The sequence below is a fragment of the Ixodes scapularis genome, unplaced genomic scaffold (assembly GCF_016920785.2).
Source record: "Ixodes scapularis isolate PalLabHiFi unplaced genomic scaffold, ASM1692078v2 PGA_scaffold3__209_contigs__length_174095766, whole genome shotgun sequence".
Taxonomy (NCBI): domain Eukaryota; kingdom Metazoa; phylum Arthropoda; class Arachnida; order Ixodida; family Ixodidae; genus Ixodes; species Ixodes scapularis.
Window position 1 is genome coordinate 127,625,224 of NW_024609868.1, and position 24,668 is coordinate 127,649,891.

Genomic DNA, 24,668 nt, shown 5'->3' on the forward strand with positions numbered 1-24,668 from the left:
GAAATATATATATATACATCAAGAAACGGTAAGTCATTACGTATTTTGGTGCAGCCCGCATTTTAGATATTCGAATTCATTTGTAGAAAAGGGTAAATCTTAAACGGCTCAAAATGAAAAGAAATTCCTAAGTCGCGTGGGCTGTCGTATAGAGATTTCCAGCACTTATCACCCGGACGAAAAATGCTGAGTCACTGGGCTGTAGACGCATGCGCGGCGTCTCATATTTCGTCGAAAAAAGCTACTGTGCACGCCCAGAACGCTGTCCACAGCCCAGGAGACGAAAATGACAGAGCGCAGAAGCATAGAGTAATATAGTAAACGTAAAGGGAGGACACAGAAGCCGATTCGCGGCCAAGATAGTGCGTTTAATGACCTCCGCTACGTGGCGCTTTTCTGTAATTTCGTTCATATTAATTAGAGCTGTTTCTACGACATTTTTTTTTAATTGTTATGTTTTAGAAGTATTTGAAGTATTTAAAACGACTAAATAGTGTTAATCAAATACGTCACAAAAACCACGTGATGAATGTCGCCCGCCATGGTCTGCCTGCCGGGTGGTTCTCATTTGAACCCGTTCGCATTTCTACCTTCTCGTTTTCACCTTCTCATTGAAACCCTGCGCAAAACAACTTTCGCTTTTTTCCCTTAAACCATTCTCAAAACGAACTTTCGCGTTTTGACCATTCTCAAAACGACTTTTCTCATTTTAACGCTTCTCAAAACGACTTTTCTTATTTTAAGCTTTCTCATTTCAAACTTACTAACAACATACTTTTTGTTTATGACCATTCTCAAAACTACTTTTCTCATTATAACCTTGTACATGATCAGGCTAGGGCAAAGCAATAGTCTCATTATACACTCACGGGAAACCGAAATAAAGGAACCAATGACATTATGAAGTCTAGGCACCTGAAGCTTTATTATGCCTTGAAATGCTACGTGGAGAATGAAATCTAGAGTGCATGCCTATCTACGGCATGGCGGACGACACAGGCAAATATACAATGATCGTAGATCTGTACGATCACTCCGACACCGGTTGTAAATAATTCAATATCCTCACAGGGCATGCCAGCTGAGCAGAATTTGCATCCGATGATTTATGACTGAAATGAAGAAAAAATATGTGCCTGGCAGGAAAGCCCTCAAGCCACGCATCATCGCACCCGCACATTAAAAAAACAATAATAATATTGTCGCAGGGCGAGTTTGCCAATGGCAGGATCTCTCCCTTTGTGACTTCCTAAGGAGGACGAAGGTATTCTCTGGCCTTTTAGTGGTCCGTGTTTTGTTGCTGCGGTCATCTTAGATAGTTTAACCAATTACCATCATGTGGGAACAAAGCTGTAGAATAAAGCTTTATCGAGCATGGGATCGCATTGAGGTGTGATGACTGATTCTGCGGCAAAAAGACGTTTTGTACTACGCGTCTCGAGAATAGCCGTTCAGTAGCCTAACGATTAGCCATACGGTTTGAATGGCATAAGGCTTTCCGAATCGTTTGTAACGTGACGGTTTGCAAAATAAAATATTTCTGTGAACATATTTGGAATGCGATGTACCCTATACAAAAGGGATAAAATGATTCATGCGGGGGTGGGCACAGGATCGTTGGCCGCTCCCTGCTGGTGGTGCTCTTCACGTGCTCTTGAGTGGTGGCGGCGGCGCTTTGTGGGCGAAAAGGTGCGCAGTAGGGCGAGAGACCTGCCGCGGCTGTTGCTTTGTGATGATGCCGGTGCGGGCGGTGAGCGATCGCCAGTTAGCCTTGGTGTGGAACATGACATTAAGCGTTCGCATCGGTGCACACTGGCACAGGTAGTCCACGAAACTGGATCGACGAACATGTGCAATGGCAACTCTGGCGGGATTTTTGTTTGTTTGCGTGCTTGTTTAGTTTTAGATCTGGTAATTTTTTTATCAAATAACAATTGCTATGGAGCAGCCAGCACTGTTATTAACAGTGCCAACATCTCCATTATTTTTATTCATTCCTTTTTAACACAGAAAAAGAGAGACTGGTTGGAATTCCAAGAGCACTCTTAAAAGGTTGAAACGCCACGTACGTGTTTTGGGACGGAGTTTAATTAAACAATAAATATTTAAGTGAGCGCGGGCTCAACCGAGAAGGGCATAAATAGGAAAAGGTTAAAGCGCAAAGAGCGTTAGACGATTGGTTTGAAATACGGTGTTCATATGAGAACGTGTTCAAATGAGAAAGGGCGGAAACGCGAAAGGTTAAAACGCGAAGGGCGTTTCGGGAATGGGTTCAAACTAGAAGGATTCAAATGAGAATGGGTTCAAATGAGACGGGTAGAAATGAGAAAGGGTTGAAACGCGAAAGGTTAAAACGCGAAGGGCGTTTTGCGAATGGGTTCAAACGAGAAGGGTTCAAATCAGAATGGGTTGTTTCGAGATACACCCGTCGGGCTGCCCTTGATCGTTTGTGCATCTTGATTTTCGATGAGATTGTTTTAAAAAAGAACTTAACTCACGACCCTGCACACGACATTGTCCATGGATTTACAGATGACGGTGTTGAATGAATCTCTAACATTGCAGATAGAGCCTTGGTTGTTGTGCTCTCTGGAATTTTCAGGAGGTGGGGTGGGCTGGGCCATTTGCATGCACTGTTGGGCACACTGCAAAAACTTCTTCTGTTAAGCGCAGTCTCCTCAGTTCTCTCATTCGGGAGCTTAACACTGGTGGCTTCACAGTAAAGGCTCTGGTCTGTCATTAGGGGGCTTGAAACGTAAGCTTGTCCAACCACCTTGGTGCGTGTGTTGATAAACCATTTTTGAAGTTGACAACGAATATGTTTACATTATTTTTTGATGTCCCGCACCTCTCCAAAACAACCAAGAGCAATGTCCAATCACACAAACTTTGCATTTGAAATGAGGACATTGAGTGGTCCCATACTGTTGGACTTTATCGTTCTACCCATGAGGTGAGCTTGCATTTGGCTCCGAAACTTATTGAGAGACACATTTTTTTTAAAAAAGACCCTCCAGTAACATGGAAGTAAATCGTGCTGCACGGGTACTGAGTGCCTCACTCTTTCTCGCAATTATATTCCTTGTCTATGCCAAGGAGCTTCCTGAGGCAGTCATGGCTACAGCCTATTTTGTGATAGGAGGTACATACATTTTGATTATCTAAATAGCTCACAATTCAAGAAGACAGTGCAGAAGTTGCGTCATGCCATTCTGAAGGGAAAATCTGAAATACTCCTATTCCTTTACCAGCAACTTGGATGGATTTCAGCATGGCAGTTCCAAGTAGGAGGCAGCCATAATCCATCGCAGGGTGACAAGTTCCTATAAAAAATGTCCTCATGCTCTCAGATGAGCTTTCGAACAGTCATGACTTTAAGTTCTTACTTACACGACGCCTACAGCAAGACCCACTTGAGAAAATTTTTGGAGCTATATATGACAAATGTTGGGCTGCAACACAAACTCAAATGTGCATCAGTTCACCTTACCCTAGTGAAAAAAGTCATTTGTATGAGAACTTTCTTGTGTCCAATAAACACATATGAATCATACAAGATATATATGAACATATAAGAACCATATAAGAACTATATAAGATGTATAAGAACCATATAAGAAACTTATAATAAACTCCTCACAAGTTTCTTATATGGTGCTTCCATGTTCTTATATATCCCATATGAGTATCATGTAGTTCTTATATGGTTGTTATATGTTCTTATACATCTTGTATGATTCATATGTGTTTATTGGACACAGAAATTTCTCATACAAATGATAATTTGCAATAGGGTAGGACTAAAACTCCTAGGGATAAAGAATCTGTTCAAACTGTCGAACAATGGAAACTTAGAGGATGACAAGGCTGACTTCCTCAAGGAGTTGCCAATATCTTCGCACCATGAAAGTTCAATTTCAGACAATGTGGAATGTCTTCCAATTGATAACTTCCCACCACTAGAGGATATTTCTGAACTGGCATCAGACATCAAGTCTAACGTAATTTATGACTCGTCCACTTATTACGTTTGGGGCTATTTGATAAAGTTTGTGCTTGAACAGGCGACCCACAGCTGTGGCTGTTCTCAGCTGCTATGGGACGAGTCTGATAACTTGACCAGGCCTCACCAGTACTTTCTTGTGCTTAAAGCGTACCACGTGCCAAGTAAACTCTTCGGGAACTTAATAGTACCATCACAGGCTGCCTTTAATTTCTTTCGGAAACTAGAAAATCACTTTCTTTTTATAAAAGAGAGTGCGGCACATGTTCGAGGACTGTATGCCGCCTTGTATCGCAGACTTTGAGGTCTGGGTGGTTTTAGCCTTTACTCAGAGCAGTGCCACAAAAGGTTTTTAAAATGTTTTGCAGAATACGCTTGCGCTGGCATGTTCGATTACTTAACCGGAACTTGGACAAAGTTCGGTTGCACTATTCAGTGGCTGGTAAGCCACTAGACAGGTTCAACTGTTAATAGTGTATTAACGGAGGCAGTTGCCAAACCAAAAACAGAAAGTGCTTATTAATTGGGCGGTGCTGCTTGCAGTCCTAACATTTGTTTTCCCCTTTTCCAGCAAATGTGTATCACGGCTCCCTAACAACAATATTTATTCACTTTCTACAGTATTTCTGTAGCAAATAGTGAATAGAGGCTAAAAATATTCGAAATAAAATGTATCCACTTTTGTATCCACTCTCCATAGTATTTTAGCCGTTTTTTCCTGAAGCCATGCTTCTTTCCTGAAAAATTTAGGGGAATGTTTAGGGACGTTGAATCTTGTCAAAATTTGAATAGAGCTCTCATTGTTTCGTAATAGCTTGCCCGCAGTAAGTTTGAGGCTATGCAAATTGTTTTTTTTATATTAGCCGGTAATTGAGAATTTGTACTATCGGGTCTGTACTTCGCACTTTTTTTATACTCTAGTAACTGGTAATGATAGCGATGTCTTATTTATTTCTGCACTAACTTCCCGTGCCCGAGTCGGCGTGAAAGTGAATGGATCATTCAGCATGTTCTCTGTGAAAAGATTTTGTTAACTTGGTTCCGTTAAGAATCCATTACGAAGTGTATAATATGCCGAACTCCTTCATATGAATTTATTTTTGTGAGTATCTGTTTCGTATAAAACCTACAGGACTTCTGAAGTAAATCATGTATACATAAATGTGGCTCAATAAAATGTTTTCGAACCACTTACAGTTGTTGACCCCAAAATGCTCCACCAGCCAGGAGTCAATGCGGCGATTGTGTAACTTAAATGTTTTACAATAGGAAAATAACAAGAAATACCTCTGTTTCGTGAAGTTGAAATATTGTTTGACACATTTGGCACGGATTCTATTGTAAAAACTAAATAAATGTGCATCAGTATTAGAAAAAAAAACACCAAAAGAAACAGTGGCTTCGGGAGTCGAGGAGCTCCCGAGAGCCGAGCGTGGCGGGAAGGAAAAAGAGAAGGGTACTGAAGAACGAGAGCAGAAACGCCCAAACCGAAACCGAAACTAGCTTGACCGGAACCGGAATCAGATTATGCTTAATGCCACCCGCTAGGAGCTCTACCAGTCACTGGCCTATCGGGGGCGCTGGAGCCTATGGCAGTGTCCGCTCTTTACCTTGTGTATATTACTCCATGGCAGAAGGCGATCACTGGAAAGTCTGTATACTCGTACGTCAGACGGCTAGCTGTGTCAAGGGTTAGGTGTGTCAACGATCGTGTCCTTGAGCATGAGGCTTCGACAAGATCCACACCGTCGAGACACCTCGTCCTTCATTGTAACAGGTACTCATGCACCCTGCCTTCAGTGACACCGAGAGTCTGGCATCTTATGAAGAGAAAGTGTCAGGGAAGATTGATGAGGCGTTTGAGATCAGCACAAAACTGAAAACATGCATAAAATGACAAGTTCTTAGACTTATCTACAAGTGAGTATGCATATCTAAAATGGGGGTGGTTCCGCAATATGGAATGGCTTGGCGTTAACTGATGATAAACTTCAGTTAAAGGTGCACCTTCTCCGCCCTCTTGCTTTCGTCCTTGTGTTATTTGAGCTTAAATATTAGATAGAAGGTGAAAGGGTGACTTTCACGGTTCAAAATCCAACCGCTGGAGAAGAAAAATGTGTACTATGATGAAAAAAAGAACGCTCAAGAAATAAACTGGTATAGAAGTTATACAACAGTACAAAAGTTATTAATAGTCTCGCGTATTTGTTTGCACGTGCCGATTTGATGCTCGGTCTGTGCTGTTGATGGTGTTCGTCTATGAGGTCAGTCTGCGTCTTGAAATACCCGGTGATGGTCTATTTTCGTATCGCTGCCTCTGGTTTAGGTCACCACCGAATCTGTCACTCTTAAATACATCGGCACCCTTGTGGTCGCTCGGGTCGCTGCCGAGAGTTCAACGTCAGCGGCCGGTTCAATGCCGAGGTCTACTATCCTCTTCGTCGGTGGTCGCCGAACCTTCCCCAGGTGGTTGCCGCGTTCCTTTCAGTGGCTTCATTACACCATCCCGAAGCTAAGCCCCCCTTCAGACCGCTGCCGAAATCTGGACTGCGCTGCTTCAAATGGTGTTTCTCTTCTTCGCGCCTCTTGTCCGCCTCTTGTCCGCTTCTTTCTTCGTTGTTTCGGCCGTCAAACGTGACAGAGACAGAGAATAAAGGCGTAAAGCGTGACAAAGGTACCTGTCCCTAACAGAGCACTTACAGACAGCATACAATCTTACAGACATACAAGACGTGGCAGTATTACAAATTATATAATAAATCACAAAATTAAATCATTAATAAATTTTTTTACAGATGAGTAAACGCAAAAAAATTTAATTTTAATACAAATTAAAAAAAAAAAGTTATGAAGTGTTACTACTGTCCACCATAAGTGACCTAAGCTTTTTTTTTAATTTACCAACGTGGTATTAAAATAAACATGGCATTTGGTGTCATTAAGATTCTTAGTGACGGTATTATTTTGTTTGCTTGCCATATTTTTTTGAGATGGGCATTATCATATATTAAAGCCCTGAAATATAGTATAATAATATTATATATAACATTAATATATTGAACTTGTGTAGGAAATACCTAACATATTATACATATTTCATGTACGCATAAACTTTATTTTATGTTATATTCTGTTAAATCGAAACCAAAAAAAATACGACAAGGTGACGAGAACGAATTAATTGATAGGCTTACAAGAAGAGTTGGGAAGAGAGAATCTAAAATGTCTTTGAAAATACAAGTAACGAAGAAAGCTAAAAATACTGATACTGAAATACATAATACGCGATACGTACCAGAAGTACGTTTGAAAAATAGGAAAGTATTTGTAAATGCAAATACAGGAATACATTTTGCGGGGGCAGTTATAATCACATACAATTTTTATTAGCTTTGTGTGATTTGAACTCTTGTGTTACCGACAAAATTTGATATTTGTAAAACAAAAATAATAAACTTTTTGCTACAACTTTTTTCCTATGAAAGTAATAGAAGACAAATGTAAACATACGACTGCTGGTTCACTCGACTACGTTTAAAATCATAAGTAGCTTTTTAAAAAGCTCTAGCTAGGTCAGCCGTTGCCAATTTTAGGCAAATAATCATGTTAGCTAACGAGATTAAGCGTTCCACGAGTGTCGACGAAAACGGGTTCATATTAAAACTAACGAATACCGCTTTCACAATGGAAAAGTTTTAAACCATGCAAGTGTAGTTTTTTTTTTTTTTTTCTATGCATTTGACGACGTCGCTTGGAGGTGGAAATACGTAGGATTTGTTGACATAGTTTGGACTTCTAAAGGGAAAATTCTCCTCGGTGAAAATAAATACTGATACTAATCGTGAGATAAAATAGAAGTTGAAGTTGGACGTTCTCAAGTCCGAAATTATTTTCGCAGAGAATTACCATTTTTTTTTAGATAAATATTTGGGGAAAAATTGAGTCTTCATTAGGTTAATTGGAAATCCTTTCCACCGACAATGCACTGCAGTTATCCCTTAGATATATTGCACGCATTGGATGCCGAAAAATTTCGAGGACACCTAAGCACTCCATATGAGTTCTGAATGCGAAAGCATTGATGCCCAATTCAACGCCTCTGAATGCTCCTCGCTGGTGACTGCTGCGCCGCTGAGTGAGGCAGCGGCGGGAGTGCGAAGCTCGGTGCGGCGCGTGCTGAAATCACGTGTCCTCTCATCATAATGGCCCTAAATGCGGGTACCGGTCGATGACGTTAAGCCTCAAAACGTAATGTTAGGTCTAACGTTAGGACTAACGTCAGGTCAGCGGATACCTGGGCCCCCCCCCCCCCCCCCCCTTCCTGCCCGCTGCGCCGCCAGCAGTTCAGCCGGCCCCTTAGCAACAATGACGCCGTTGCTATGGAACCACATGACGCGTCGCCGCCAATGGGAATTTAGGTGCCGTTTCGCTCAGCCGGAATTAAGATTCCGTTTTGCTCAGCTAATGAGTATTTAGGTGCCGTTTTTCTCTGCTAAAGACATCAGATAACGCGGTCTTCGCTCCAGGAAATCGATAATGCTTTCGCATTAATATTACACGAACCTCTAAACTCGTTTTATACCTTTCCAAACACCCCCGAACAGTCTCCATCCTCTAGTCCCCATGTCGGTACCTTTTCTACAATCACTTCAAGACGTCGCCTTTAAATTAAATTATATTATTTTATCTGATTATCTGAAGGAATAAACCTTACTCTCGTCCTAGTAAATGGTGCTGGGAAGTTTAATCTTCATTTATAAATCTCGTGCCCACAGTGCCGTCAAAGTTTTGATTCTACAAAAATAGTTGCCCAACTTATGTTTCCTTTGGAAAATAGAAAAGGGAGTCACCAATGTCGGGGCCATAATTTTGTAAATAAAACTTCATCTGCTTGATAACAAAGTCTCAATGTCTCATTTACAGTACCGTCTGCCTCTTTGAAGCGCTAAAGAACAACGGAAACAGTCTCTTGAGCTTTCGCTTGGGGTTCACTGATTTCTCGAACTTGCCTTGCATCGGAATTGTATCGAGGTACAAGGCATGCACCAAAAACGTATTTTGATACTGAAATGCAGATACTGATTGAAAACTTGTATCGCGACACAGGAATATAAATACTAAAACTATTACTGAAATAGCATCGCGATGCTGCCAAACACTGCAAGTTACGACGACAAAACTTCGCACCTTAAAATAGAACGTCTTTCGAATATGCGGACTTCTACGTCCAAACCTGATATTACATATGATGTAATTGGATGTTTCAGATCATCCCAAGGGCTCTTCATGCAAAGAAAAGAAAAATTAGAAATGGTAATTTTTAAGAAAATTCACGTTGAAATCAGTACTTAGAGTTTTTTTTTTTTTTTCTGGTTCTTCAAGGTGTTTCTGGATGATATAACTTCATTTGACAATAACCACATAGCTTTCATTTGATATACTTTTTGTCGTAAAATTTAACGTTACTAAAGTTATTATCATCCCAACAAGGTAAATTATCGTCAAAAGAACAAGGTTCTAGATTTCTTACAAAAAACAACAACAAAAAAGTATTTTTTTTTTTTTAAGACGACATCTTTTCTATAGTTTACAGAACCGTCTAAAAACATTATTTGTCCCAGAAAAGGTATCTGAGCCTGAAGAATCTCCCAATTATGTGACATATGACGATTGCCCAAATCCCCAAAATCCGCTTTTTGTCTTTTAGAAGTCGAAAACTCGAAAACTAAAAATAATATTAAACAAAAATGGTTTTTAGTTTTGTCCGATTGAAGACGTTTGTCAGCGTATATAGAGTTTTGTGGTATAAGATCTCGACAGAAGGAGTTTTTTCCCTGCACGATTTGAAATGAAATCGCCCCCTGACCTCATCCAGGCGGTCATGAGCAATCTTGATTAGTGGAACTTCCAATATGCAGGAAGACAGCGTATCCCCCCCCCCCCTCCTTCCCCCCCCCCCCCTTTTCCCCAGCGCCTTTACTAGAATATGTCAATGTTTTTACAGCGACTGCCAATCCTTTCTTTCTCTTTCTTTCTTTTTTGACTCTTTTTTCCGGTTGTAATGTTTTGCCTTCTTTTTTGTCAGTCATACCAGATGTGTAAACTGCGTGGCTGCGGACAAGGATGAGTGAAAAATCTCTATAGACCAATGGTTATCCCAATTCCGCCCATAAATGGACAGAGGCGTTCGTCCGAAAAAAGAAAATACATGCTTCTCTTTTCTAGCTACTACGCATTGCGTTCCATCATAGGGTTCAGCGCGAGCTTTGTCCTCGGTACGGCCGGAGGCACGCACTCAATCTTTCGAATTTATCCGTCTTACACCGGAGCTTCAGTCACTGGTAGAGAACAGTTCAATCTTCTCTCTGAAAAGGGAGGGCATGCAAGCAGCTGAGACAGGGTCGGCCCAGGAGCGCCTTCTGACGTTTCTGAGCCCAAGGAACGGAATACGCGCTTCACGTAAATATTTCTACACCTCCGGAGCCTTTCCTAGCTTTCGGCAGACGATATGCTGGCCTCACGCATCTGGAGAAGACGGATAATGCATGCAAACTCCCTTTGAACTGGAACGCTGTGCTGATGTGTTTCCTCCAAATCACTCATCGTCGCTGAAGCCGCCTGCGCAAATACGAAGGCGAGCGAAGTAACGTCTCTTTGGACGAGAATAAGGCAGCTTACGAACGGAACAATTTAGACTTTACAACTGTGTCCTGCCTTTCATACCTGTTGGGCTCGTTGTGGGGGCATTGGCCAGCCATGGCCTATTTCCGTGCGTTGATCTTGCTGATTTTGTTTTCTTCAGACTCTCATGCTGACTACTGTACCGTCGACAAGCGAACTGGTAAGGGACACTAATAGCAAATACCGCTTGATCATTCAAACAAGTTTAATTAATACAAGCATGGTCACTGACATGATGAAAATGGCTGGGCGTATCTTACGGCTACGCCCAGCCTCCAGCACGTGCTCGTTCTCTCCCGCTGTTCTTTGAGTGCGCATGCACGCCCGAAGCTCAGGAGACGCCAAGGCACCATCGAAGGCAGGAACGCACAATGGAGACTGTGAAAATTGAAATACCTCCCTGCCGTTTTTATCCCATCAAGGAATATAGATGAAACGATAAATCAGCACGAACAGAAGGCCTGTGTTTTCGAGACCTGTGGCAATTGTTTTTATTTCGCGCAAACCTAACTCGGGCGTCTATCCAACAAACATGGGGGCTCGCCAATCGTGTTTTATGGCTACGCCTTCGATTCATGAATGAATCAAGATACTTATAAATGTCACGTCTGCCGGATCAGTCAAACGTTGTTTTTTTTTTTTCCAGCAAACAGCATTTTTACTGAAAAATATATGGGGGGGGGGGGAGTATATATAACATCTTATTCATAAAAAAAAATAATAATTTGTAGCGGTCATTATTAGTCATCCGGAACATGCGAATCACATAAGACGAATCAGATGTGACAAAGCTTAACTCTTGCGATATTCTTGTAAAATAAAAACAGCTGAGAAACGGGAGTTAATGCCACATATTGAAAGCGCGTCATGTTTGTCGCCGTTGTGCGAGTGTGCTGCCTTACTTTGTTGTCCCTACTGTTGGTGATTGCTGCACACCCGGCGTAAAATATCTCCATAGCTACAAGGCAACACAATTTATGTTCCCTGAAGGACACGCCGCCATCACTGTTTCGAAGTTTAGTATCGCGTCAAATTCACGAGGGGCCACTTTGAACAATGCCGCCAGGTGGTGAAATTCATCACCTGATTTGCGAAATCTGGTGAAAGTATTGTGCTCTTGGGGTCCTGCTAAATGAAACACCAAACCAGACAACATCGAGTGAATTCTGGAGAAAAACGCCTCGGGACCCAAAGCAGTTGCAAGTAGGCAGCATATCGGCCAGCACTGTGCTTATGTCGGCCACTGCCGGGAACTGGATTTCAACATGTCGGCCCGCTCTTTCCTCCGGGTCATGTTGACTGCGTTGCATTCCTGTTTTTCGTTGATTTTTACAGCGAGTTTTAGCCTCTCGCTGTAAGCCTGTCTGGCGATGATTATCGTTAGTACGTAATAGCATGTCATCTTTATGAACAAAAGCCTCTGCACTTCCTTTCATAATGCATCTTTACCATTTGCACTGTCGCCATAGTAGATGCATATGAGGAGGCTAGAGGAGGCACAGGAATCAGCTTTAGCAGTGCGGCATATTGAGTGTGTAGAGGACCCTCTAATGCTTAATTCCCTTAGTGACTTTAAAGCGGTTTTGGCGTCTTTTTTATTTTTCGTTTTATCTTCTTGGGCGTGCAAACGCGCACCGGCATCTACCCCTCCAATGGCGTGAGCATAGAGCACTTTTTTATCGCTCCATATCCAACGAAGAACATTAAAATATGACCGCAAGAGGGTTGAGAGGTAAATTACTTGTGACAACGCAGATTTTCTTAGTGATAGTGCAGAGCATTTGCGATCAGAAGCGCAAAGCTCATTTATGGTTCCATTTTATGAATTAAAAAAAAAAAAAGGCGGTAAGTAGTCAACGGAAGGGGGTCACTCTGCATGTTTCTCGAAAGCATCGTGCTCTGCCTTTATAAAAAATCTAAAACATCTGCCTATCATTTTATGGGGGATCGATTTTTGCGGTATAAACAATCAAGCTATTTATTAGGCCGGGTGTTTATACGGCACGATCGGCATATTAATTAATATAAAAACACTTTACATTGTGCCCGGCCTAATCTCGGTAGTCATTCAAAGTACTTTAATGATTCTCTTTAGATACCTAATTCAATTATTTTTATTTAAACATAAAAGGTGGGGCGTTTTTGGAGAAAAAAAGGGTCACAAACAGCTTTTCAGCACCTGAGGTACTCAATACGTGAAGCCGAAAACAAGCCGTCTGCATAGAAATCGTCTGAGTGCAGTATCTTAGATTATGCATTTAGTATTTTCGGCTGCTGGCAACGCAACTGAAAGTAGAAAGCGCATTTGGTCAAACAAATGAAGATATGCATACACAAATCATTCGACTTCAGCTATACTTGCTGGAGGTCACGCACCCTTTAAATTCATTTCGTAAATTTTACCTAATACAGATATAAGATCTTACTTGACAGTCTGTCACATTTTATATCCCGAGTACGTCGTAAGCAATTAAATGTCTGTGTAACAAATCGTTGATTTTCCAAGGTCAATATTGCGAAACGCAGTTTAATCATATTTATCCGAGTCGATAGTTGAAACACTTTCCTAGTCAGCGATAAACCATCAAAACCATTTTGCGAATACTTAATTTGGTTAAAAAAAAACGGCCTATGCATTCTTGTTTTATTTTTGCGTTGTATGCATCCACAAGGAGGTTCTTCAGAGAGCGATGTTAAGGAAGTGTCGGTGTCTGAGAATCAAAGAATGAGCACAAAACATGCAATGTGATTCGTTCTCTAGTATTCAATAAATTGCTCAACAGGTTGTCAATTTGCCTAATCGCTAAGCATTCAATATTTAGTATCGTTGTTAGTTTATTTTTTTTTTTTTAGAATCTAGTGTCGGCGGGTACGGCGGCGGCAGTAAATGGTAATCCTCCTCCTGCATCAGTTCAGTCGTTTCGCCACGAAATCTGACCGAACGATGAACATTACCAGATGAAAGTCTCCGTAAAAACGTCCGCTATTTAGGCTCATAACCACTTCGAAGCTCTCAAATTGGCCCAGTACCGCAGTAGAGTTTGTGGTGTACCGCAGGGGACAGATTTGTATCACAAAATTAAGCAAAAACTACGTAATGCCTGATTCACATGATGCGAATTTGCCTGCGATTTCGCAATTGCGACGCCGTTCTTGCGGCACAACGCAGTTGCGGTGCGAATTCGACTAATTCGCAACTCCGTATTTTGCCAAACTTTCCTTGCGAACGGCCGCTCTTGCGAAGGGGACGGACAGCCAATCAAACGCGCCTCGTGAAAGACGTCATGGTGGTCATAGCAACGTGGGAATAAAAAATACGAAAACTGCGTCACCTACGTCGTCGTCTTCAAAATTCGCTGCGGGGGTGGAACGGCGGATGTGCTTCTTCCATGTGAATATTTTTCGCCAGGAGATGTAAGCTTCAGTACGGCATTAAAACGAACTGGCGTTTGCGTACCACGAGAGGGTTGTGGTTACTTCCTTTGTAAAATTGCAGGCGATAACAATTGACGCTTCTGTTCGATCACTTTGCGTAAGGGACTCGTGGCATAGAAGAAAGATGCTTTCTTCAAATCTGTTTGCAGATGACGCGAAAGTCTGTCTAGAAACTGAGAAACGCTGAACAGAACCTTGTTATTAAAGCCATTTGATAAAAATCGAGCTTCACATTTTAACGTATAGTGAGAATAACTAATTGATATGTAAACGCGCTGGACGCGTGCTACGCGAGCGACACGCGTGTAAAATGGCTTTAATTACAAAGTGCCGATCAGCGATTCTCGGTTTCTGGACAGACCTTCGTGTCAGATCTCCAAACAGATTTCAAGAAAGGGTCTTTCTACTATTCAACGAGTCCCCTACGCAAATGTCACACGTGCCACGCGTGACATTTGTCATAGAAATCCTGTGACAATTTGGTTTTGTGCACAGTTTGCGAATATTTCACCAACATGATTGTTTTGGCTTTTTTTTTGCCTCTGAAAACCTGTGGTTTTTTTATTTATGTCGTTTCCTTTATCTTCAGTGTTTTTATCATGTTCGCAATCGCTAATATTGTTTTGAATTAAAAACAAAGCTTAACATTTACGTTAGCTTGTTCATGCTGACCTACACTGAGGAAGTACAGAATGTGTCTTGCACGTCCAGCGTGTCGTTCATTTCATGAAAGTCGGCCAATAAAACGAATTCTGTGTTTTGTAAAGACCCGATTGGGCAGCGTAGGTCCAGCGAAAACAGTAAAATAGCACCTCACCTTGTGGGGAATCAGCCAGTACTCTGTCGATCTACTCTGGGCTATACCTGCCACAAAAAGTGTCCGCCAGTTTGTCCGTAAAAGGGGCAAAGACCACAACCCATTTTCTACAAAAAAATTGACTGATTTGCAGGCAACAGGTCCGGGGTGGAAATGAACTAGAGAGATGACATGATGCAGGGTGATTCAGAAATCAATTTTTTATTGCTGGCTTTAAATGTTGAAAGATAACAACTAACAAACGACAAAAAAGATGCAATTACAAAAGAAAAAAATCAAGTACAGGCTCACCTTTTTGGCAGACATCAAATATGAATAAAGAGGAACATAACACGTTGCTGGAGTCATGGCGTGCACCGGCGTCAAAAGGCAAATATTTGCATTGTGCGCCGGTGTTGCAAGGCCGCCCACTCATCTACGCACGCCACAGACGATCCGAGTACCCCTTGTCAATGGCCAGACGAAATCGACCCCTACGTGACCCGGAAGCTACAGCGCAAGGCACGACGAAAAGGAAACTCGCCGTGCCTTCTGTTATAGTTTCGTCGTAACCACATAACCCCCTACCGCACACCGCAGAGAGGGCAGATGCTACGCTTCTTCGGCGTGTACAAATACACTCCCTCTCCCTCTCAACACTACACTACCTCCAGCACGTTGCAGATTTACCTGAACCACCTAAATGCACATACTTCCGGAGACTACTCAAATAACTCTCACACACCAAGTTAAAAGGAAGCTGAAGCGGTTTTGTATTTGAGGAAACACACTTAAGTCGTCTTCATTTCACCTCCAGGATCTCGAATATCGAAATTATTTCTTTTATAATTTTGGGCATGGAGGTTGCAGAAAATCATTTTCAGAGTACCACCGAAGGCCCTCCTTCCAGGAGCGTGTCGCCATAAAAGGAGTTCTCGGAATCTTCCATCCAGCAGCGTCCACCACAGCTATGCTCGCGTACTCTTGCTATTTTTTAAAATTTTTTTAAGAAGGGCAGAAAAAGATGTTAACACTTGTGCCAGTACGGGGGAATACACCTGGCAAGCTAGGGATTGCATGCGCGGCCCTCGAGTGTCACGAGTTTTGCAGCCGAAAGGCCCTCTTATGACGCCACAACGGGTCGGGTGTTTTTCGTGTTTTCTCGCGTTAAGTTACATCTTCGGGGAAAACGAACGCGATATTCATATCCACGGGATAAAACTACGCTAGAATCAAGCTCTATCTCATTTTTTTTAAAGAAGTGTTCCGGATTCCCTTTAAGGACTGCACCTCAGCTCAGGATCTTGCAGAACGTGCACTGAAAACACTCGTCCCACTTATCCAACCAAGGATCTCAGAGGACTGTGTCACTCCTCCACGGGCGGCAGAGTATAAATTACGTCCACCCCTAGTTAAGCACATTAATAGCGTACATGAACAGGGAGAGTCCCTAATTTCATCCCCCTCCAGTAGCAACGGTCTTGGTACAATACAAATGTTTCACTTTCTCTGTTCAAAGTCCTAGTGGGCCTCACACGGAAGCCGTCTCTCACCAAAGCGCCCGTTCAAAAGTAGCGAACTCGCAGCGGCAGAATATTGTTGTGATGGTGGCCTCAGCTCCCTGTTCCACCGGAAATAGGTCAGACGATCCTCACACACAAAAACTTGAAAACTTCGTGGTTTGTCACCATACCGCTGGCACTACTTAGGATTTCAGTCCAGCGCGGTTCCTTTGCCATGACACTGCAGCTTCCTTTACCAAGTACCTGCGGTACAGGTCTCTCACTGCTGTGACCACTATGTTGCATTTTCGGACAGATTGGTCGACGTGCCGCGATCTCAGCCTCAGTAGGTGGAGCAACGCGTTTGTCTGTTGAGAGACCTCCTTGCGCCACTGGCCATCAACGATGTTGCCGAAGTGGTCGACTTCAATCAGCATTGGCATTTAGCATGTGCAACTTGTCGTCTTGTAGGTAGTTGTGCAGTACACAAGCTGCGCGGACGACTCCGGTGGCGTGGTCTGGGAGGAGGTCGATTGGCCTGCGGAAGATGCAAAATCTAATAGCCAAAATTTCGAATGCGTTCTGGACGCACCTTCTGGAAATGGAACAAAGACAACACCGTGATTTTTGTTATTATAATGGAAGTGCAACAATTCTAAAGGTTACCTCGCTCTACAAAGTCGATAGTTGAATATTTTTAGATAATCGCTGAGGTATCAACCAGGACAGGGCCTCGGAAGGTCCGACCTCAGTTGAAATGCCTCGTCTCCAACGAAGACGGACGCGGCGATAACTTGGGAAGATGGCAGCAGATTTGGTGGTGGAAAATTCAAGACAGCTTGACTGAGGCACTGTCCTATCCTTGATGCCTTAAAGACGCCACCATCACTTTGGTGGCCATACGCTCCAGCGTCTGTGGCCATAAACCTCGACTTGCTGTCCACGACGGCCATCAGCACTACAGAGTAGGTTACGCTGAAAAGCCGAATGTTACGTCACTTCATGCGCTCTTCCAAAACATGATATGTGTTAAAGTAAATTTGTAGACCCATAAACAGCACCTTGTAGTTATAGTACAGGCTCCAAGAATCGGCAAGGGCTTCGATATGTCCGTGTTTTCCGACAACGTTCCCCACACAGTGAGAAAAATTCCGCCCTGTCTAAAAGCCCTTGGCAATTTCCCTTGGTCTGTGATTCTTGATGGGAGCTAGAAGTACAGCACAAAGTTCACAGATGGTTTTAAGTTGTTATTTAAAAGCCGTTCATGTAATCTTTACCTATAGTAATACTGGCAATAAATGCATCCTCAAATATGAGAAATACTTGTTGACGCTTAACAATTGCGAATACTTTTGTAACTGGATCTGAAAAGCTGTGTGTCTGTTTTTTTTTCTCCCTCGCTCCTTTTTTTCTACGTTCAGCTGGAAACTTTCAGAAGCATGTTTAGCCAACTAGCCCAGCTCCAGGCACACACCACTTACTTTTGTAAGCTATCATATTGTCACGGGTGGTGACCAAAAAGAACAGGAAATAAACAGGAAGAAATAAACGTTTAATGTGGCGAACTTGTGCCAAAAATAAAAGAGTACAAGAGATAATAACAAAGCGTCGCGGTCGTCGAAGTCGGCGAAACCGCAAGATTAAGCGCTGGGGCGAGACTGACTCGACAAGGTCGCGAGCGGCGTCTTATCTAGAGTAGGTCACTATCTCGAAGATTCGGCGGAGAAGGTTCGAGCGTAGCACGCTCGGGGCGAGAATGAACACGCACTTTCTAGAACAACATAAGCGGGGATAAACGATAGAAGTTATGTCCGGAGCAAGAATAAACGAGAAAGTTCTAGAAGTCCGTGACCCCTGCGCGCGGCATTACTCCCCCCTTTAAAAGTGCATCGCCCCGATGCAACACAAAACAAAACAAAGCATATAAAAAGAACGGCAAACTAAAGAGTCATTTGAAACACATAAGATCCACAGTCCTATCGAGCGTAGTACGGCTTCAGGCGCACGACGTGGACGACCTCAGGTCGTGGTGGGCGGCGTGACGATGTTCGTGTTCCGTCGGGCATCACCTCGTAGTTCAGATCCCCGAGTCGACGAAGCACTTTGTAGGGTCCAAAGTAGCGCTTCAGGAGTTTCTCGCTGAGACCACGGCGGCGGATCGGTGTCCACACCCACAACCTGTCTCCAGGCTGGAAGTGGACGTCCCGGCGACGAAGGTTGTAACGGCCAGTGTCGATACGTCGTTGGGCTTGAATCCGGAGTCTGGCGAGCTGACGGACTTCTTCTGCCCGTTGGGCAACCACCTGGGCGTCGTCGCTTCCGTCGACAGCCGGTTCGTGGGGTAACATTGCGTCCAGCATTGTCGTCACTTTGCGACCATGAACCAGTTGAAAGGGTGTAACCCCGTGGTTTCTTGCACGGCCGTATTGTAGGCAAAGGTGACGTACGGCAACACCTCGTCCCACGTCTTGTGCTCCACGTCGACGTACATGGAAATCATGTCGGCGATGGTCTTGTTGAGTCTTTCCGTCAGCCCGTTGGTCTGAGGGTGGTACGCCGTGGTGCGACGGTGGCTGGTGTGGCTGAGACGAAGAACTTCTTGTGTTAGCTGGGCCATGAACGAGGATCCACGGTCGGAGATCAGGATTTCGGGAGCGCCGTGCCGGAGGACGATGGATTCAATGAAAAACTTGGCAACTTCCACAGCAGTTCCGGAAGGAAGGGCTTTCGTTTCGGCGTACCGCGTGAGATAATCTGTGGCGACGATGATCCAGCGATTTCCCGACGTTGACGGCGGAAAAGGGCCAAGTAAATCCATTCCGATCTGCTGGAAGGGTGCCATTGGCGGAGGAATTGACTGCAAGAGTCCGGCCGGCCTCGTTGGAGGTTTCTTTCGTCGCTGGCATTCATGGCATGATCGTGTGTATAGGTGGACGGTTTTGGGGAGCTTGGGCCAGTAATACTTTTCACGAATACGGGCTAGTGTCCGGCTGTAACCAAGGTGTCCGGACGTCGGGTCGTCGTGGCAGGCTTGGAAGATCTCCTCTCGAAGGTCGGTCGGGATTACCAGCAGCCACGTCGAGTTGTTGTTGCCGAAGTTCTCTTTGTAGAGAACTCCTTGTCTAATGGCGAAGGTCGGCAGGGCTCGTGAAAAAACACGTGGTATGGCACTCCCACCCCCTTCCAGGTGCTCTATTAGTGCGCGCAGCTCAGGATCGTCTCATTGACGTCGGGCCATGTCGTCGGTGTTCACTGCCGCCAGGAAACACTCGTCGTCATCGCCGTCGCTGCTGTTGGAAGGTCTTTCGACGGGAGCTCTGGACAGGCAGTCGGCGTCGCTGTGCTTGCGGCCTGACTTGTAGACTACGGTCATGTTGAACTCTTGTAGTCGGAGACTCCATCGCGCAAGGCGTCCTGACGGGTCCTTGATGTTCGCAAGCCAGCAGAGCGAATGGTGGTCTGTGACTACGTGGAACGGGCTTCCGTATAAGTACGGACGAAACTTCGTGATCGCCCAGACGACCGCAAGGCATTCTTTTTCAGTCGTGGAGTAATTTCGTTCCGCCTTGGACAATGTCCGACTTGCGTAGGCGATACTCGCTCGGTGCCTTCTTGTACTTGAACCAGTACCGCGCCAAGTCCTGCGTTACTTGCGTCCGTGTGAATCTCGGTTTCCGCATCCTGGTCGAAATGTCCAAGAACAGGAGGCGCCTGCAGTTGTCGCTTCAGCTCGTCGAATGACCTCTGGTGTTCTTCTGTCCACTCGAACTTTACGGCGTCCTTCGTGAGGTGTGTTAGCGGTGCCGATAGCTTGGCGAAGTCTCGAACAAAGCGCCTGTAGTAGGCACAGAGTCCGAGAAATCTTCTCACGGCTTTCTTGTCAGACGGCGGCGTAAATGCAGCTACGGCGCGGGTCTTCTCGGGGTCAGGTAGAACACCCTTGTTGTTCACGACGTGGCCAAGGAACTTCAGTTCGTCATAGGCAAACCGACACTTTGACGGCTTGAGGGTGAGTCCGGCGGTCCGTAGGGCTTGGAGAACAGCTCGGAGTCGTCGCAAGTGCTCGTCGAAGTCGCCGGAAAACACTACGACGTCGTCGAGGTAGACGAGACAGCTCTGCCACTTCAGTCCTGCCAGTACGGTGTCCATGACACGCTGGAAAGTTGCTGGCGCCGTGCATAGTCCGAAGGGCATCACCTTAAACTCGTACAGTCCATCCGGTGTGACGAAGGCTGTCTTCTCTTGGTCCCGTTCGTCGACTTCGATCTGCCAGTAGCCGCTCTTCAGGTCCATCGATGAAAAATATCGAGAGTGGCGCAACCGGTCTAGAGTGTCGTCGATGCGGGGAAGCGGGTAGACGTCTTTCTTCGTCACGGCGTTCAGCTGCCGGTAGTCCACGCAGAACCTAAGCGTTCCGTCCTTCTTCTTAACCAGCACGACTGGAGAGGCCCATGGACTATTTGAAGGTTGGATTATGTCGTCTCTCAGAATCTCTTGAACTTGCTCCTGGATTACCTCCCTTTCTTTAACGGAGACTCTGTACGGCGATCGATGCACAGGGCGCGCGTCGTCCTCGGTAACGATGCGGTGCTTCGCAACGGCGGTTTGGCGTACCTTCGACGATGTCGCAAAGCAGTCACGGTATTCGGCGAGGAGGTTAATCAACTGACGTCGTTTCGGGCCCGGAAGCTTAGGGTCAATGTCGAGCTGTGCTGGCGACGTACTGTCTTGCTGAGGTGGCGAGGATTCGTCAGCAATGGCGGCAATTTCCGCGGAGTTTCGGAGTTCCTCGACGTGGCCAACGGCTGCCCCTTTCGTGAGGTGTTGCGCTTCGTTTCGGAAGTTCGTCATGAGGACCACAGTGCGGCCACCCTGAAGTTCAGCTACCCCTCTCGCGACGCCTATTCCTCTTCCCAGAAGCAACTGGAGGCTCCCCTCGAGCAGAACTTCGCCGCGTAAAGCTTCGGTGATCCCGACAGGTACGAAAACACTCGACCGCGGCGGTAAGTTTACGTGATTTGCGAGGACTCGGACCGCGGATGACGTCGCTTCGGGTTCCTCCGGTGGTGAAACAGGTTTTCGCAGAGTTAGCCGGTTCGCTCTGAGGTCGATGACGGCGCCATACTCGCAGAGGAAGTCCATTCCGAGGATAACGTCCCTCGAACAGTCTTGCAGAACGACGAACTTCACAGGGCACGTCTCACCGTGGATCACGACGCGAGCAGTGCATCGCCCGACTGGTGTGATGAGGTGCCCACCGGCGGTTCGTATTTGAGGGCCTTCCCACGGCGTTGTCACTTTTCGCAGGCGACGAGAGAGCCTCCCACTCAAAACTGAGTAGTCTGCTCCGGTGTCCACAAGTGCCGATACGTCGTGGCCGTCGATTATAACGTTTAGGTTGTTGGACACCGATGCAGGGACGTTGTTATGATCCGTAGCGTCGAGAGAGTGGGAGCGCTCCGTCGTTCTTGGAGGCTCTTTACTACGGTCGTCTTCGGCAACGCCACCTCCAGGCGTTGCCGCACTTAGTTTTCCCGGCGACGCAAGGGCGACAGGCTCTCTCGGCGGGGTCGTGGCGCTGGAGACGCTGAACGTCTGGGCGACGGTGAGCGGGACTCACGACGGAGCGGCGTTGAAGATGGCGAACGTCGGAGATACTCCTCGATGTCACGAGGACGTTCGTCGTACCTTGGGCGCGGGTCGTTCGGGTGGAACCCGCGCAGCCCCAGTTGTCGGTAGGGGCATCGACGGTAAATGTAACCGGCTTCACCGCAGTGGTAACACAACGGGCGTCGATCGGCCGTCCTCCACACGTCGGTCTTTCGTGGCGCAGCTTGTTCTGGGCGGACGTACGCCCGATCTTCATGGCGTCGGGAATACTGCGGCGCTGGAGGTTCACGTCGAGGTGGCGCCGCATACGGGTGAGCAGGGGGTGGTCGTCGGGTAGCTGCGGCGTAGCTCAGCTTCGGTGGTTCAGGAGCGGCGCTGGCGAAAACTTCTGGCTGTAGCGCCTGCTGCAGTTCTTCCCGGACAATCTCGGCTACTGAGGGCATAGCCGGGCTTGTGGCAGCAGGTAGCAGCTTCCTGATTTCCTCCCGCAAGACGTCCCGGATTATCTCGCGGATGTCCGTGGGGTTGACGCCGGAAGATGAGAAATCAGCGACGCCGGGAACTCGGTGAAAGTGGGCGGCACGTGCTTGGAGGGCACGTTCGATGTTGGTGGCCTCTGTGATGAAACCTTCGACGGTGGTAGGCGGGCTCCGAACAAGGCCTCCGAAAATGTTTTCCTTGACGCCGCGCATCAAGACCCGGAGCTTTTTCTCTTCGGGAGCGTTTGGGTCGGCCCGATTTATCATGTGGAGAACGTCTTCGACGAAGCTCGTGACGCTTTCGGTCGGCCCTTGGGTCCTCGCTCGCAGGAGTTCTTCGGCACGCTGTCGTCGGTGCTGGTTGGCAAAGGTGCGTCGCAGCTCGGCCTGGAATTTTTCCCACGACGAAATCGACGCCTCGCGGTTCTCGAACCAGGTCGTGCCGTGCCTTCCAGAGCAAAGTAGACGTTCTGAAGGCACTGCTCCGGAGTCCATGTGTTATGGCGAGCAACTCGTTCGTAATGTTGCAGCCAATCTTCAACGTCCTCGTGGACCTCCCCGTGGAATGGCGTCGGAGTCGGAGGTGCGACGGGAAGGTATACGACGGCGGCGGCGGACGGGTTCTGCGACGACTGGTTGTCCATCGTCGGCCTCGTTGGCTGCCTGGTCCGGGGTGGCAGAAGTCCGTATTCCGGGTGTAGACCTTGGGTGCGGCGACTGGTCCGAGTTTCAGGTTCCGCGTTGAGTGGTCTTCTCACCGGGCTTGGAATCGGGCTTGCACTGCGGACCCTGGGTGGGGAACGCTGCACGGGCATGCGGTACCCCGCACCTCCACCAAAATGTCACGGGTGGTGACCAAAAAGAACAGGAAATAAACAGGAAGAAATAAACGTTTAATGTGGCGAACTTGTGCCAAAAATAAAAGAGTACAAGAGATAATAACAAAGCGTCGCGGTCGTCGAAGTCGGCGAAACCGCAAGATTAAGCGCTGGGGCGAGACTGACTCGACAAGGTCGCGAGCGGCGTCTTATCTAGAGTAGGTCACTATCTCGAAGATTCGGCGGAGAAGGTTCGAGCGTAGCACGCTCGGGGCGAGAATGAACACGCACTTTCTAGAACAACATAAGCGGGGATAAACGATAGAAGTTATGTCCGGAGCAAGAATAAACGAGAAAGTTCTAGAAGTCCGTGACCCCTGCGCGCGGCAATATTATGCCCAAGTCAGGCCGGTGTCAGACTGCTTATACAAAAGACAAAAAGCAGTCTGCAGACATCGATCAAACGCGACTCACTGACGCATCTGTGTTTCATAAGCCGAGTGACAGGCTGCTCCTTTCATTGGTTGCCGTGCGACATAAAAAATCAGGGATGCTGCGGTGCCTCAAATTACTATTTGTCTGCAAACTGTATTCGTAGGATGCGTAATGTGTGACCCCGTCTTTCGAAGGTGGCGCAGTAATAGCATTGGGGCCCTCAACATCCTCAGGTCTGCAGCCCTCTTTTCCCAAGTTCGTCCCTAGAATCATAAATCAATGACTCTCTGTTGTGTAAACTTTTTGAGAAACCATTTTTGACAGTACAGCTTTCAACATGATTCATTTAGATATTTCGGCTGCGAATAGTTAGGAGCAGCTGCAAAGGACGAGTTAGCTGCAGTGATTTGTACACCCCACCCCCATAATTATCTCCAGGTGGGATGTGACACCCCCCCCCCCCCCCAGGATGTCTTAAGCAATGTATATAAACCTAAAGCCAGCCCCTCTAACACCCCCTTATTTATCTCCAGGCTGGGGGCGACACCCCTCAGAATTTCTTGACCAATGCATCTAGACCTAAGGCCACCCCCTCCCAACAGCCCCCCCCCCCCCCCCCCCGAATAATTGCAACACCCCCTGATTTAGAATTCTGGATGATTCCGTGGTTTGGTAGTGTGTAGAAAGAGTACACCGGGGCAGGGGGGGGGGGGGGGGGGACTTGAATTCATCAATTTCCCAAGACCACCACTGTGAGTCTTCTTGTTCGTCATGATCTATATCTTTAAAGGCGGTATTTAGTGGACGCCGTATTGGCGCGCATTGTTCGCAGCTAGAGCTCAAAAAGAACTGCAACGTACTGCTGGGAAAGATAAACAATCTTGACGGTGTGAAATATGCGTTGCAGAA